This window comes from Podarcis pityusensis (genome assembly GCF_964106645.2).
Source record: "Podarcis pityusensis genome assembly, chromosome: 4".
NCBI lineage: Eukaryota > Metazoa > Chordata > Lepidosauria > Squamata > Lacertidae > Podarcis > Podarcis pityusensis.
The window spans coordinates 27,867,546-27,880,885 of NC_138027.1; the positions used below are offsets into that span (position 1 = coordinate 27,867,546).

General features: G+C 43.3%; 1 protein-coding gene across 4 annotated transcripts in view; it reads right to left on the minus strand.

Annotated features, from left to right (window-relative positions):
* The window catches only part of STARD13 (StAR related lipid transfer domain containing 13), a 247,400-nt gene that overhangs the window by 52,597 nt on the left and 181,463 nt on the right, over positions 1 to 13,340 (minus strand). Inside the window, exon 1 of one of the 4 annotated variants that reach the window (XM_081004070.1) lies at positions 12,733 to 13,126. The exons of the other annotated variants lie outside the window; for them this stretch is intronic. The gene's annotated coding sequence lies outside the window, so the exon portion shown is untranslated. Of the gene's footprint in view, positions 1 to 12,732; positions 13,127 to 13,340 lie in introns of those variants that run through there. 4 annotated transcript variants of the gene reach the window in all.

The following is a 13,340-nucleotide window of genomic DNA, read 5'->3' on the forward strand; positions in this document are numbered from 1 at the left end:
TATTCTTGGACAAAGGAAATGCAGACTGAGAGTCCAAAATGCTAAATTACAACTTAAATCTTCAAGTTCAATCTTATTGCCTGTTCCCTCAGGGAATACTTTTAATATATCACTACAGGTGCTAATTAGGTTGCCAATACCAGGATTTTTGTATCATCATCAACATGGAGCTCATAGTGAATGGTCACTCCACTCCAGCGGCATAGCGTGGGGGTCCCCAGGGGGGCTGTGGCCCTGGGCGCAAAATTCAGAGGGGGCGCAACCAGGCTCCCACACACAGTCACTGACTTCTGTGGAGATCCCTGACCTGGCAAAGGCAGCTGAGCAGCCCAGGCCCAGTGAGTGGGCACAGAGGGAAGCGGGCAAGGGGCAACCCCAGTGCGGCACAGCCCAGTGCTCCTCAGGGGCCCTGCTTTGGGTGCAGTCCTGTCAGCACTTACTACCAGAGTTTGCTGTTAGAGGGAGTAATTAGTTTTGGATTCACTGGCTGACAATCCACTTCTGGGCCTACTTTAAAGTGCTGCCGCTCACCTTTATAGCCCTAAACAAATTGGCCCTGATTTCTTGAAGACACAGCTTTCCCCATACCAACCCTGTTACAGTGGTACCTCAGGTTACAGACGCTTCAGGTTACAGACTCTGCTAACCCAGAAATAGTACCTCGGGTTAAAAACTTTGCTTCAGAATGAGAAATCGCGTGGCGGCAGCAGGAAGCCCCATTAGCTAAAGTGGTACCTCAGGTTAAGAACAGTTTCAGGTTAAGAACGGACCTGCGGAATGAATTAAGTTCTTAACCCGAGGTACCACCGTAGTATGTTAAGATAATATGCTCATGCCCCCTTTTTTGGCATAAGAAAATGCTATTTCCCAAAGAAGAAAAAAAAAAAAGGATTGCACAAAACCAACTAACCAACCAAACATGCTAAAAAACCCCGGTCATGTGGACCTTTTCAAAATAAGTATTGGGAAAGGAACATAATGACTCCAGTGAATCTGTCCAGAACTATGGGGCCATGAAATAGAATATGGCTGGCAGAACACGCTGAAGATGTGAGGAATTCTGTCTGCAGCCGAGTGTGTATCTAAGGATTAATGAGCAACTTGGAGGAGCTGACAGCCTGAGGTACAGCCTCAGGCCATTAACCATCTACAACAAATGGCTGTTGCGCCCCAGGAAATGATCTGTGGGAAGGTTATTAAATCTATTATAAGAGGAGTAGAGGAAGTGGACATGGGAGAATGTATAGGCAAACTGCATGGCGGTTTCTTCTGGTAAGTACAAGGAACTTATTTCTAGATTAATGCGGTCCATATTGTTCAACAGGATTCCTGGAATAATTTCTCAAAACAAGATGTTGAAATTTCTCATACATGGTATCTGAAGTTAAGGGTTTGGCATCAATCCAAGAAAAACACATTCCTCTTCTTCAGAGCATTGTTATAATGTACAGCTCCTAAAGTGTATACATATTATGACCTCAAGTGAATTAAAATTGCCATTGATGGCAATGGAGAGACTCTGTTTCTTATGCTCGGTAGTTTTAACATTGCAAACTTGGGTACATCCAGTTGAAAACAAACATCAAACTACACACCAGTATATAGACAAAAATGTAGGGGCAAAATGACATTTGAATAAATTGATGTATTTCGGAGTGAAAACATATACTAAGGTCATCTGCTATGGGGATTACTGTATTTTTCAGTGTATAAGACGCTCCCATGTATAAGACGCCCGCTATTTTTTTTAACCCAAAATTAAGAAATTAAGTTGTTTAGCTTTTGGGGGGAGGCCACTTCTGCCAATTGCTCACCTGCCTGCCCGCCACTGCTAATCACTTGCCACAGCCACTGCCAATCGCACACCTCGCCGCAGCTGCCAATTGTCTGCCCACTTGCCGCCACCAACAGCCCGCCCACCCACTTGCCAAAGCCACCAATTGCCTGCCCACCTCACCACAGCTGCCAATCACCTGCCCAATCATCGCTGCCAATCTCCTGCTTGCTGCTGCTGTTAATCGCACGTCCCCCCTCTGCATTCACTATCCGTGTATAAGACGACATCCAATTTTTGCCTTTTTTTTTTAGCAAAAAGCATCGTCTTACACACGGAAAAATATGGCAGTTGACAGTAAGGACAATTTCTCAATGAATACAAAGGTCTTCATTTATGCATCCCCAATGCGTTAAAAAATTATAGCTACCACTTAAGAAGACCAAAGATACTACTAACCCAGGTGTGGTAATGCACTGAGGTTGACTAATGAAGCAAACCTTAGAAGACCGCATTGCATCTTCAAAGATGAAGTTCTCCCCGATTTCCTTGTCTCCCCAAGAGGACACTGCAGGAGGAGTGGTTGCAGCATCATATGGGTGAATAATGGCATCTAATGCATCTAAGGCTGGCCAACATGGTGCAATCTGATATGGACTACAATTCCATCAACCCTTCTTACCATGGTCATATTGGTTATGATGTTCAACAACATCTGGAGGGCACCACATTGACTTCCCTTGATGTAAGACAACACTATGCTTCCAGTTCAGACTCTCCTTCCCAGTCAGTCTCCTCCCCTCCTCATCTGTGGTGGTAGGGGAGGAGTAGTACCACTGGGGGACATGTCATGCTCTTTCTGGGGTAGTTTGTCCATCTTTTGTCCCCACCCTTCACTCAGCTCTCATGTGGGGCTCCTGGAAGCTGTCAGCATGCAACAGTGGCCACACCCTGGGAACAGCTTTGACTGGTTGGCTAAACCAGGGGAGGGTAGCCGATGGGTCTCAAACCCTCATTGGGCTAAGGACTCCCCCTGCATGCAAATACAAGCTCTGGTGGGTTGAGCAGATGAGACCAATAGTGGGGTCAAGAAGGCAGTTTCTGCATGTGCTGTAGAGGGAATTGCTTGCCAACCTGGGAACGTAGACCATCTAGGAGAAGGAAAACTCTGATCCTAAACCTCCGCTGCTTTGCAGGATATCTTTGGGAGAAGAAAAGGTTAAGGAGTAAATGCTACACAAATCCAGAGTGGAGTCCCTAAGATAGTCGGATGGCGCCTTGTACGCCTCCTTCTGGCAATTCCTGCAGCCAAGCTAGTGCCAAACATATTACTCTGCTTTTCCCTGGACCATATCAGCAAGGCCCAGAGGAGGTTGTTGTCTCCTGGGCAACCCAGGTCCTCCATATACACTGCCCAGATTTGCACCCCAGGAAGATCACTTCAGTGCTGCTAACACAGCGGTTTGACTTTACCCCCAGAGGCACACTCCATTGTCTCTCAAGACAGACAGATGCCAACAACACACACACACACTTAAGCAAGTAATGGCCAAAACACTAAAGCTAAAAATCAGACCAGGCTACAGGCAGATGGAATGTATATTACAGTTGTGACTGCTCTGTTGTGTAGTGTTAACTCGGGTGTGGGGACCTTTGAGCCTCCAGATGTTGCTAAATTGCAGCTTCCATCACCCCAGCCATTGACCATGCTTCCCGAGATTGATGAGAGTGGTATTTCAGCAATACTTAGAGGGCCAAAGGTTCCCCACAACTGGTCTAATTGATAACCTGGGGCAGATCTACACGCAGGAAAAAACCACTATAAATAAGTCGGAAATTAAATCATTATAATAAAAGGGGAAAAAACGCTATGGAAAACCGCATAGAATTTTTTTTTACTCTCTGGCACCATCTGGTGCTGCATCTTTACAACACATTCAAAAAACTGTTTCCTTACTAATGTAGCTGAGTCCTGCATATAATGCAGTGTATGCAAGAAGTTACATACTTCATTAGGGACTTGTGAGAGACCTGAAGCCAACATGGATTTTAACCAGCGGTCTGTATTTGTGCCTTCAGCTGCAAGCTCCATGGCATTTCAAAGTGCAAGCCTATGCATGTCTACTTGGAAGTAAGTCCCAGTGAGTTCAGTGGGGCTTACTCCCAGGTACAGGGACATAGGACTGCAGTCTTACTGCCGAGTTTTCAAACGTCCTCTATTGGGGCTTCAAACACATGAAGGCAAAAGCGCCTACTTTCCTTGCTGCCAAAGTTAAATGAAAATGAAAGCTAGTGCCAAAAGGAGGCTGATATAAGTCAGATTAACCACGGACTAAAAAAGAGATCTGGCTGTGTGAATGAGCAAATGACAGCTTTGCTGCCTGTTAAAACTGCCGCTTGGTCAGAGCTGTGAATTGGTATTAAATTGGGTGCTTCCATATTGAAGCTGGGAAGCCAGAAAACCTACTTCTATTTGTGTTTGGCACAAAATTTGTTTTTAAATACCGCTTTTGCCTATATCACAAGGAAATAACTGCTGCTGGAATGAAGGTGTATACTTTTTCCAAGGAATGTACCTTCTGATTTCTTTTTCTGTGGGTCTGATAGAGTTATCTTCTCTCCCCTCCCATGAATCCACAATCAATTCTATAAAAATCTGCTCAACAACCACTATATTTACTACCCCTATGGAAATTGCTGCACTTTGTATGATTGGCATTCTTTGCAGCACTGCTTGCTTACTTGCTGGAGGGTAACATTTTCTGCAGAGTTAGGATTTGCTAAGCCTCACCATATGCAATTGACAGGAATATGCAGCCCACTGCGAGATGTAATATAAACCTCAGAGTAGTTCTAGAGTAGAAATGATACAATAAGTATAGCTACCGTTTATAAGAACACTGGACAGACAAGGCTGCTTAAAAAATATCTATCCTGCTTAAACGACTCAGAGTTGCCTTGGCCGAATTACAGATGGAGGTCTGACTGCTACCTTTGCTCACAGCCCCTGGAGCTACTGTTTTTATCAGGCTGCTGTCATGTCTTGAGTCAGCAGCTGAAGACCCAGTTCAGGGGTCTGAACCTTCTGTTGGACAGCAGTAGTCCATTGAGGCTGACAGTCAGTAGGGCCAGTATGGCCTCCCCAGTATCTTCCTGGTTCAGTGGTTCAGGAAGCAGACCAAGGAGGCGGCTATGGAATAGCTCAGTCAGTACAGGATGAGACTTACTCTCAAGCATTTGGTTGGCCACTGTGAGAACAGTATGTGGGGCTACATGGACCATTGGCCAGTATACCTGAAGGAGTGTCTTTACCCCCATTGTTCAGCCCAGACACTGAGGTCCAGTGCTGAGGGCCTTCTGGCGGTTCCCTCACTGCGAGAAGCAAAACTACAAGGAACCAGGCATAGGGCCTTCTCGGTAGTGGCGCCCGCCCTGTGGAACGCCCTCCCATCAGGTCAAGGAAATAAGCAACTATCTGACTTTTAGAAGACATCTGAAGTTGGCCCTGTTCAGAGAAGTTTTTAATGTGCGACATTTTAATATATTTTTAATCTTTGTTGGAAGTGGGTGGGGTACAAATAAATTATTATTATTATTATTATTAGCCTGATCTAGCAGGCTCTACTTATACCCTTAGTCTGGTGGGGGGGGGGGAGGTTTAACAAGGCCAAATCTGCTCCCAAACTTTATTAGAACAAATTGCTCATTTGGAGCTATGTATTGTCCTGCGACTCCTGGCCCTCCTTGCTGCCGGGGGAGGGGGGGGGGCGGTCTTGTGGATTCCACTGAAGTCTCCCTACCTTTCTCTGCACAATCTAGGTGCTTCAACACTGATAACTGAACAGAGAACGGAGCAACAACACAGGCCGGTCTAAAAACACAAGTGGGAGGCAGAGGTGGTCCTCTTAGGCATGAAATACTGCCCTCCCCTCCATGAGTTACTGAAACTAATAATGCTGCCCGTTTATCTGCTAATTATTAAGCCCCATGAGTAACTTTTCTTTAGAGAACTTCAGGAGGTTGTTGGAATGAAGCTTCCTTTAAAGGCCAGGAAGGTATCTGCATTGAAGTTTGCTTCAATAAATCCCAGAAAGGACTTGCCTTAAATGAAAGGGAAGGGCAATGTTGTGCATATCTTCCTTGCTAGGAAACCAGTTGTTGATTTGTTTTCATCAGAATTGTGTGTTGCATGATTTCAATCTACAATCTCTAAGTTAGCATGATAAACAGTTCGCTAAAACCACAGGCTCCGTAATGGTGTCTTTGTCTCTACTTGCCATCCCCCTGAGTTGCTTTTTTAGACAACCTTTCCCCACTAATGCCATCCACAAAAACAAAGCACCAAATACCAAACATTCCACATAGGGGATACACAAGTCCAAGCCCAAGGCATACAATGGAATGAATGTGGGTTTTGTCCCCTGACGACAATTCTTGTAATTCAGCTAAATGTTCTTAAGAAAACACTATTATATTTAATTTCCAAGAAATGTGCGCATGTGTGTATTCTGGGTATTATGTCCCTCTGCGTAAAACAAACTTTCATTTAATATATGCATTTTTAATGACCACTTTCCTTACCTACCTTTCCCTCTTCCTGCCTGTGTCCTTCCTGTCTTACTTCCTCTTTCATATGCTACCCTCTTCCTCTTCCTTGAATTTGCATTTATTTCTCCTCATCCTCACAACAGCTCTACAAGGTAGGTTAGGCTGAGAGACTGAGTGTTATGTCTGAGTGGAGATTTGAACCCTGGTCTCCCAAGTCCTAGTCTAGCTCTCTAACCACTACACCACTCTGGTACTCCTTGACATCAATAACGTGGTGCTATCTTGGTACCTGCTCTGAAAAGCTAGGAGAGGCATTCCAGATTGTTGAAAATGCTGTCTTTTCTTTCTCTCTACCTCTCTCTGCCTTGAAAAAAATGCCTAGGCAGATTGTTGCTTCTTGACTGTTTGCTAGGGGACTACTACTCCTCAGATGAGCAGGGAAGGGGGCCGTGAATGACTGGTGTCTCGTGGCATAAAACCTCTGATGGATTTGCTAATCACTGCAATAGTTGTAAAATTTCAAATGTTTGGAATGTTTCGTATTTCTAAGGATTATTCTGACATCATTCAGAATATGCAGAGAGAGCGGCCCGAATTCGTCTGCATGGATGCCATCCCTCTAACCCAAATCTCGGATGTGATGAATGAGTCAGGAATTCTGCGGGTTAAAAAGTACATTATTGTGTTAAATGTATTTAGCTGTTTTGCAAAGTGCTTATTGGATTGCACAGGACTTGAGTGGCGTAGCAAAGCAGTTGACTTTGATCTTGCAAACATAGCTCTTGCGTTGGTAGATCAAAGCAAATCGTTTCGCTGCCCTTGCCAGCTTTGGATCACATGAATTGTCAACAATATTGTTTGGGAAACCAAATGAAGGTGGAACTGAGAAGAACAAAGGCAACTGGACATTAGAATTCAAAGCAAGAGGAAGGGGTATCAGTCCCAAAATCTGGAGTCTTTCTCACCTGAAGTGGGAGAGTCAGCTGGTCTGTAATCTATACTGAGGGCAGGAGTGGGCAACCGACAGCCCATCAGACAGCAGGGAGGGGAAAGTGAAAAGGCATGCATACATTGAGTATACTAGCTAGGAAAGGTGGGAGAGAGGCAAGATTAGGAGCAACATAGAGGACTTGTGTAAAGCCAAGAAGACATTCAGAAACTCACTTGAAAAAAGATTCACTCTACATGGTGAGGACTGCATCAACACACCTCCTCAGTGTATGTATAAAATAACGTGTGAGAGGCCCACACCCAAAGGACTGGCACAATTCTCACCCTAAGACTAATTCCAGGTCCCATTGCTTTCAGTGGGACTTAAGAGATGACTAACTTTATCTTGATTGGGACCAACAATGATGGGATATGCCTGCACAGTGGAACTGTCCACTTGAAATAACTTGGAACATGACACACGGAAAAGCAGCTTAGGGCTAGACCTATGGGCTTAAGCTTAAAGGCAGCAACCCCAAAAAGTTAGTAGGAAGTATAGTCACTGAACATAGGGGAATTTGTTTCTGAGAGAACATGCTTAGAATTTTGCTGCGCGGGCAGCTGAAATGAGTGCCACAAAAACATATTGTGAGCAAATAATACATAAGACTGCAGTCTTAGCCTGTGATCTTCAAACACTGAGCAATCTCAAATTACTCTGGTATAAATGGTTAATATGTTTAGCTATAATGAGGAGGGGACTTGCTCCAGATTTTATAGTCAGACTTACTGAACTCATCCATATCATTATGAACCCAAAAATCTATGGTTCTGTAGGGCAGTGTTGCCAGGAAGCTTAAAGAAGTACAATGAGCGGCTGTTGGCTGAGTCAACTAAAAGGGTGGTGGGATTGCCAAGATATTTCCACAAAATACTGATCTGGTCTTTTATAGAAATTTGTAAACCATTTAAAAGGTAGTGGACTGACTTCACTATTCTTCATCCAAGAAGCAACTAGGATGAGGGCTATAGAAGGCTATGTTCCAAACAAGTGTTCTCCATACCAGACATAAAAAACTGCTTCCCTTTCCCTTTCCCACAAGAGCTAGTTATAACATTTTATATACACCGGTGCGATTCCCAAGAGAGCCTACTCATGAAAACATCTGTTTGTCAAAATGAATAATTCATGCAATTTGCTTATAGAACTGCATACTGTATATTCAGACACTCAGATTGAGCTAAAGAGATCATCTGTTGTGTTGCTGCCTATCTGGACAATACAATTTCAAGTGTATACATCTTTGAGCATCACTTAGGGGGAGATGGGGATGAGCCACAACTCTGAGAGAGAGAGAGAAGATGCCTGGTATGTAGAAGGTCCAAGTCATACAGCTGGGGGAAAGATCTCTGCCTGAGAACATCTGACAGCTGCACCAATCAGAGTTAGCAATGTTAGATCAGGAGTAGAGGACCATCAGACCACCAGCTGTTGCTGAACTATGACTCCCATCAGCCTTAGCAAACATGGCCCAGGTCCAGGCATGATGGAAGTTGTAGCTGAATGTCTGGACTCTGAGGGCCTCCAGACTTCCAGAAAGCTATTCCAGGTCCTTAAGATTCCCTTAAATGAATGACAGCAGCCTATTAAGCCCTTATAGAATAAATCTGGACGTGGAAACTAGCCACTTCATATCATTATACTGAGGTGCTTGGCTATACATACACTATATATTGTTACAAAGAAATTAGAAGAAGAAGACAGGGACACACAAAGGGGCAGAGATAGCTGAACTGAGAGTTGAAGTGGGGAGAGACACCTTTAGGGGTGCCAAGCTGCTTCTCGGGGGGGGGCCTTCAGCAAAGCAATCACTGCCTATAAAATGCTTAAGGTATATGTATCCATCTACACTCAGCTTGTATTTTTGAAAATACATCCAAATATTGAAAATCACTGTAAGTCTCCGGGCTTCTCTCCTTCAAAAGGAAGTCAGACTCAGGTAAGCACTGACCCTGAAACTTCTCGCTGCTTGGGGTTAATGGGGAGGATGTAGCAATGGGATCCACTGTGTGTTTTTTCACTACTCGTCAGCTTATTTCAACTACTAAAGATTGGTATATCAACGTTAATTGATATTTCATAGGGTCAACAGGGACGATCTCTTTTATGGAATTAAATTTACAAGTTTGTTGTTTAGTCGTTTAGTCGTGTCCGACTCTTCATGACCCCATGGACCAGAGCACGCCAGGCACTCCTGTCTTCCACTGCCTCCCGCAGTTTGGTCAGACTCATGTTTGTAGATTCGAGAACACTGTCCAACCATCTTGCCCTCTGTCGTCCCCTTCTCCTTGTGCCCTCAATCTTTCCCAACATCAGGGTCTTTTCCAGGGAGTCTTCTCTTCTCATGAGGTGGCCAAAGTACTGGAGCCTCAGCTTCACGATCTGTCTTTCCAGTGAGCACTCAGAGCTGATTTCCTTAAGAATGGAGAGGTTTGATCTTCTTGCAGTCCATGGGACTCTCAAGAGTCTCCTCCAGCACCATAATTCAAAAGCATCAATTCTTTGGCGATCAGCCTTCTTTACAAGTTAATGTAAAAAATAAAAGTCCAGTGGAAAAAATGTATAGCCCTAAGATACGTAGTGGCAAACTTTATGAGAGGTCTTTGCCAGAGTTTTGTCTTTCACACCGGAAATGATTAAATGGAAGATTGCATATGACTAAAAAGTTTACATTACAGTTACAGCTTACAATATTTTAAAATAACATTCCAGCCTTTGCCTGATAATTGTTCACCTGATAAGAAAGGCTAGAAGGACACGAAGCCTGTGCACTTCTGCTTAGCAACCTAGGATTAAAATAAAATAGTTGTGGGCTAATTCTACTTGAGATAGCTGCAGCTTCTTTTCCAGAGCAGCGGAAATATGTGAAAGGCGAACAAAGTATTATAGTTAGGAGAACCTTCTTGAAGAAACAAACAGATGGGGTTTGTATGTGGTGAGATTCTCTTTCCCGTCTGAAAGCCTCAATGACAACAATCTAGGATGGAGCAAAGCAATGTTCCATTATTCCTCTTTCCCTTGCATTTCTGCCTTGCTAACTTAGCTGTGCAAAATGCCCTTTGTACCTTCTCTTGTTAGTGGCTTTCCCATGAAGTGACTTCCAGTCAAAAATGGAAAATAAATCAATCCGACCTTTTGTCTTGGAAAGGGGGCTCTGAATACAGAAACAGCCCATCTAATTAGCAAACACATATGCATGTACCACACAGAGCCCATTCATTCACCACCCTGCAATCTGATGCCAATGACGTCAAAGTCAAGATTGGAGGAAATAGGTGGTGTACAGCAAATATCAGTTTCAACGTATGACACGGATAGCCAAGTGAGGGGGCTAGGAGAAGGGAACAAATGATTTCGAGGCATGCACAGTATCAAAAGCATGCTGACAGGAAGATAGAGAAAATGGTTTTATCAGCCTGCTTTCTTGGGCTTGCAGTGTAGCTAGGCTATCCTTTTTCTCAATTAGGACTGAAGGTGAAAAGCATCAAAACGCATCATTTCCTAAGAAACAACAAAGGTAGATAGACCTCAAGTTAGCCACAAGATAAGATTTTTGTGGCCAGCGTTTGTACGCCACTTCCCAAACCAGAAGTGGGCATGCTCTGTACACAGAGTATAGTGTGTAGTCAGCCTTAGACTCCACTTGAGTAAAACTAATGTGTCAAAAGCCTAAAGCCCCTGCCGAACCATTAAAAACAACAACACCACACATATAAACTCTAGTAATTTTAAGGACTGCATGTAGCACACAGCCAAACTATCATGGGATTTAGATGTGTGGCAACCACATTATGATTATGATGCAACCTCTTTACTAAATCCTGGCAAAATGAATGGAAATGTCTTGGCGGGCAAAGGACAAGTGCTAAGACACAGCGAACATAAACTGCATGAACGCACCATCGTTTCTGTTCCCCACCAATCTCGACAATAAAATCAGCAGCAATTCTAGGGAAACCCTTTAAGTGAAAAAGATGGGAACCCCTATCCTTGGCTCAGCAGTTCCCAAAGCTGAAAAAGAGAAGGGTTTTATGTTTAAGAAGCGATCAGATAGATCTATGTGACTGTCAAAAACTAAACATAAATGTGCTAAAAGCTTTAAAAAAGAAGTGCATCAGGGACACTGGACAGGATGCAACCCACTCTGCTCCTACTATTATTGTTTGATAGTTAAATAGTACCAAGAGTGTGATACTCCCCCTCCCCCCCATTCGTCCCTGTTCGCAACAACAGGGCATCCTCCCCCCTAAGCAAATGACATCAATCAGCGGGGAGTTCTGTAAAATGCATAAAAACAGTCATCTCCCAAACTCTACCAGAAGATAAATGATTCCAGACATTGGACTGCAGCCATTTTCCCACACATGCTACAATGTTTTGTCATCCATATTGGGCCATAACATTGAGAGAGAGAGAGTGTGAGTGTGTGTGTGTGTGTGTGTGTGTGTGTGTGTGTTGTTGTTGTTTTATATAAAAAAAGAGAGTTTACAACTAAAGCTTCCACTTCTGGCCGAGAGCAGATAGCGCATAAAACCTACCACAACAAAAGTGTCGTTGCTGTACAAAACTGTAGCAGGATTGTTTGGTGCCAAATAAAACCAATTTCTAGGGTCTTCCATAGGGTAATTGAAAGCACCTTCTGCTTATTATCACCTCCATCTCAAGCCATTAGAAATTAGGTGGCTGGCACCCACCAAGACCCGCCAAATAAATTGGTACACAGTTCTTGCAACTGACATGCCATAGTTTCACTTATGAAAATATAAAACCAATCACACTGAAAACCTTGTTGAAATGCATAATAAAATATTTTAAATAAGTAAAATATAGAAAAGCATGAGGTCTTTCGAAGACTGGATGCACATAAACTTTGAAGATACTTTTGGACCACATACATTTATTCTTTTCAAAACTCACTAGAGACATTCTTCTTAATGGCCATATTATCAATAATCTCAGAAAGGATAGGATTTGTTTTGATATACTGTTTGTAGTTTCTTCTTGCTTATCTCAGGATAAATATGGGATAAGCATACAATTTTTCTCAACCCCCCAAAGACAGATTATATGCTCCCCTTTCATTACTTATATACCAGGCGTGCTCCTAATCAGTACTGCCAGTATGACTGATTCTAAAATAAGTCTTTAACACAGAGAAGGTGCCTCTCAAACAAGATCATCAAAACCACTCTACAACATGCAATATGAGCAATTCAAAAGCTTGTTTGCAAATTGTTTTAAATAAGCAACTTCGTGATAAACTTGGTCGCATGTCTAATGTATATTTAAAACCTTTAAAGTACAGAGGGAGTGCAGAGAAGATAAGCTCGTTTTCCCCCCTTTCCAAACTGAAGAGCACTTCAAATGGCATTAGTTATCGTACTAATAAACACATAATTACTGGAGGATGAAAACTTACTTTGTGTACAAATATCCCAAGGCTCCGCTGTTCCGTTAAACACAATCCCTTCTCGATTTCATTTTCTGCTTATTGAGAAGAACTGTTCGGAATCTGACAGATGGTTTCACTCTGCCACTGAGCATTTCCTCTTGGTTATCTCTGCCAGTTAATATTTCCACGAGGCTGTCTGCAGGGCTGTGTGTGCTCTCTACATCATTTCTGGTCTGATCAATGCCCTGCCTGGCTTTAGGTTGGTTTCTAGTCCCGCCTCCTCCTGTTCCTGAAGAAATGAAAACTCACAGCTGGATCTTCTGTAAAACATTTCTCTTACCACTGGCTGCTCAGGGTAAATCATGCAATTATACCATGAAGAGACCTGCACCTCCACTTGCAACTTGGAAAACAATTACTCATCTTAATGAGGTGCACATGAAAGTCAACCGCACAGTCAAATCAATAATACGGAGAACTCATGACAAGAGAGCTGTGACCTTCAAGCCCGAAGAGCTATGTCAATGTAATACAATACTTCCCTATCCTAATGCCAGTGTGAAGCAAAACACACTGCACAGTTTATACTAAGCAGTCCTTTAAAAAATGCATACCACCAGCGGTCTAGGTCACTA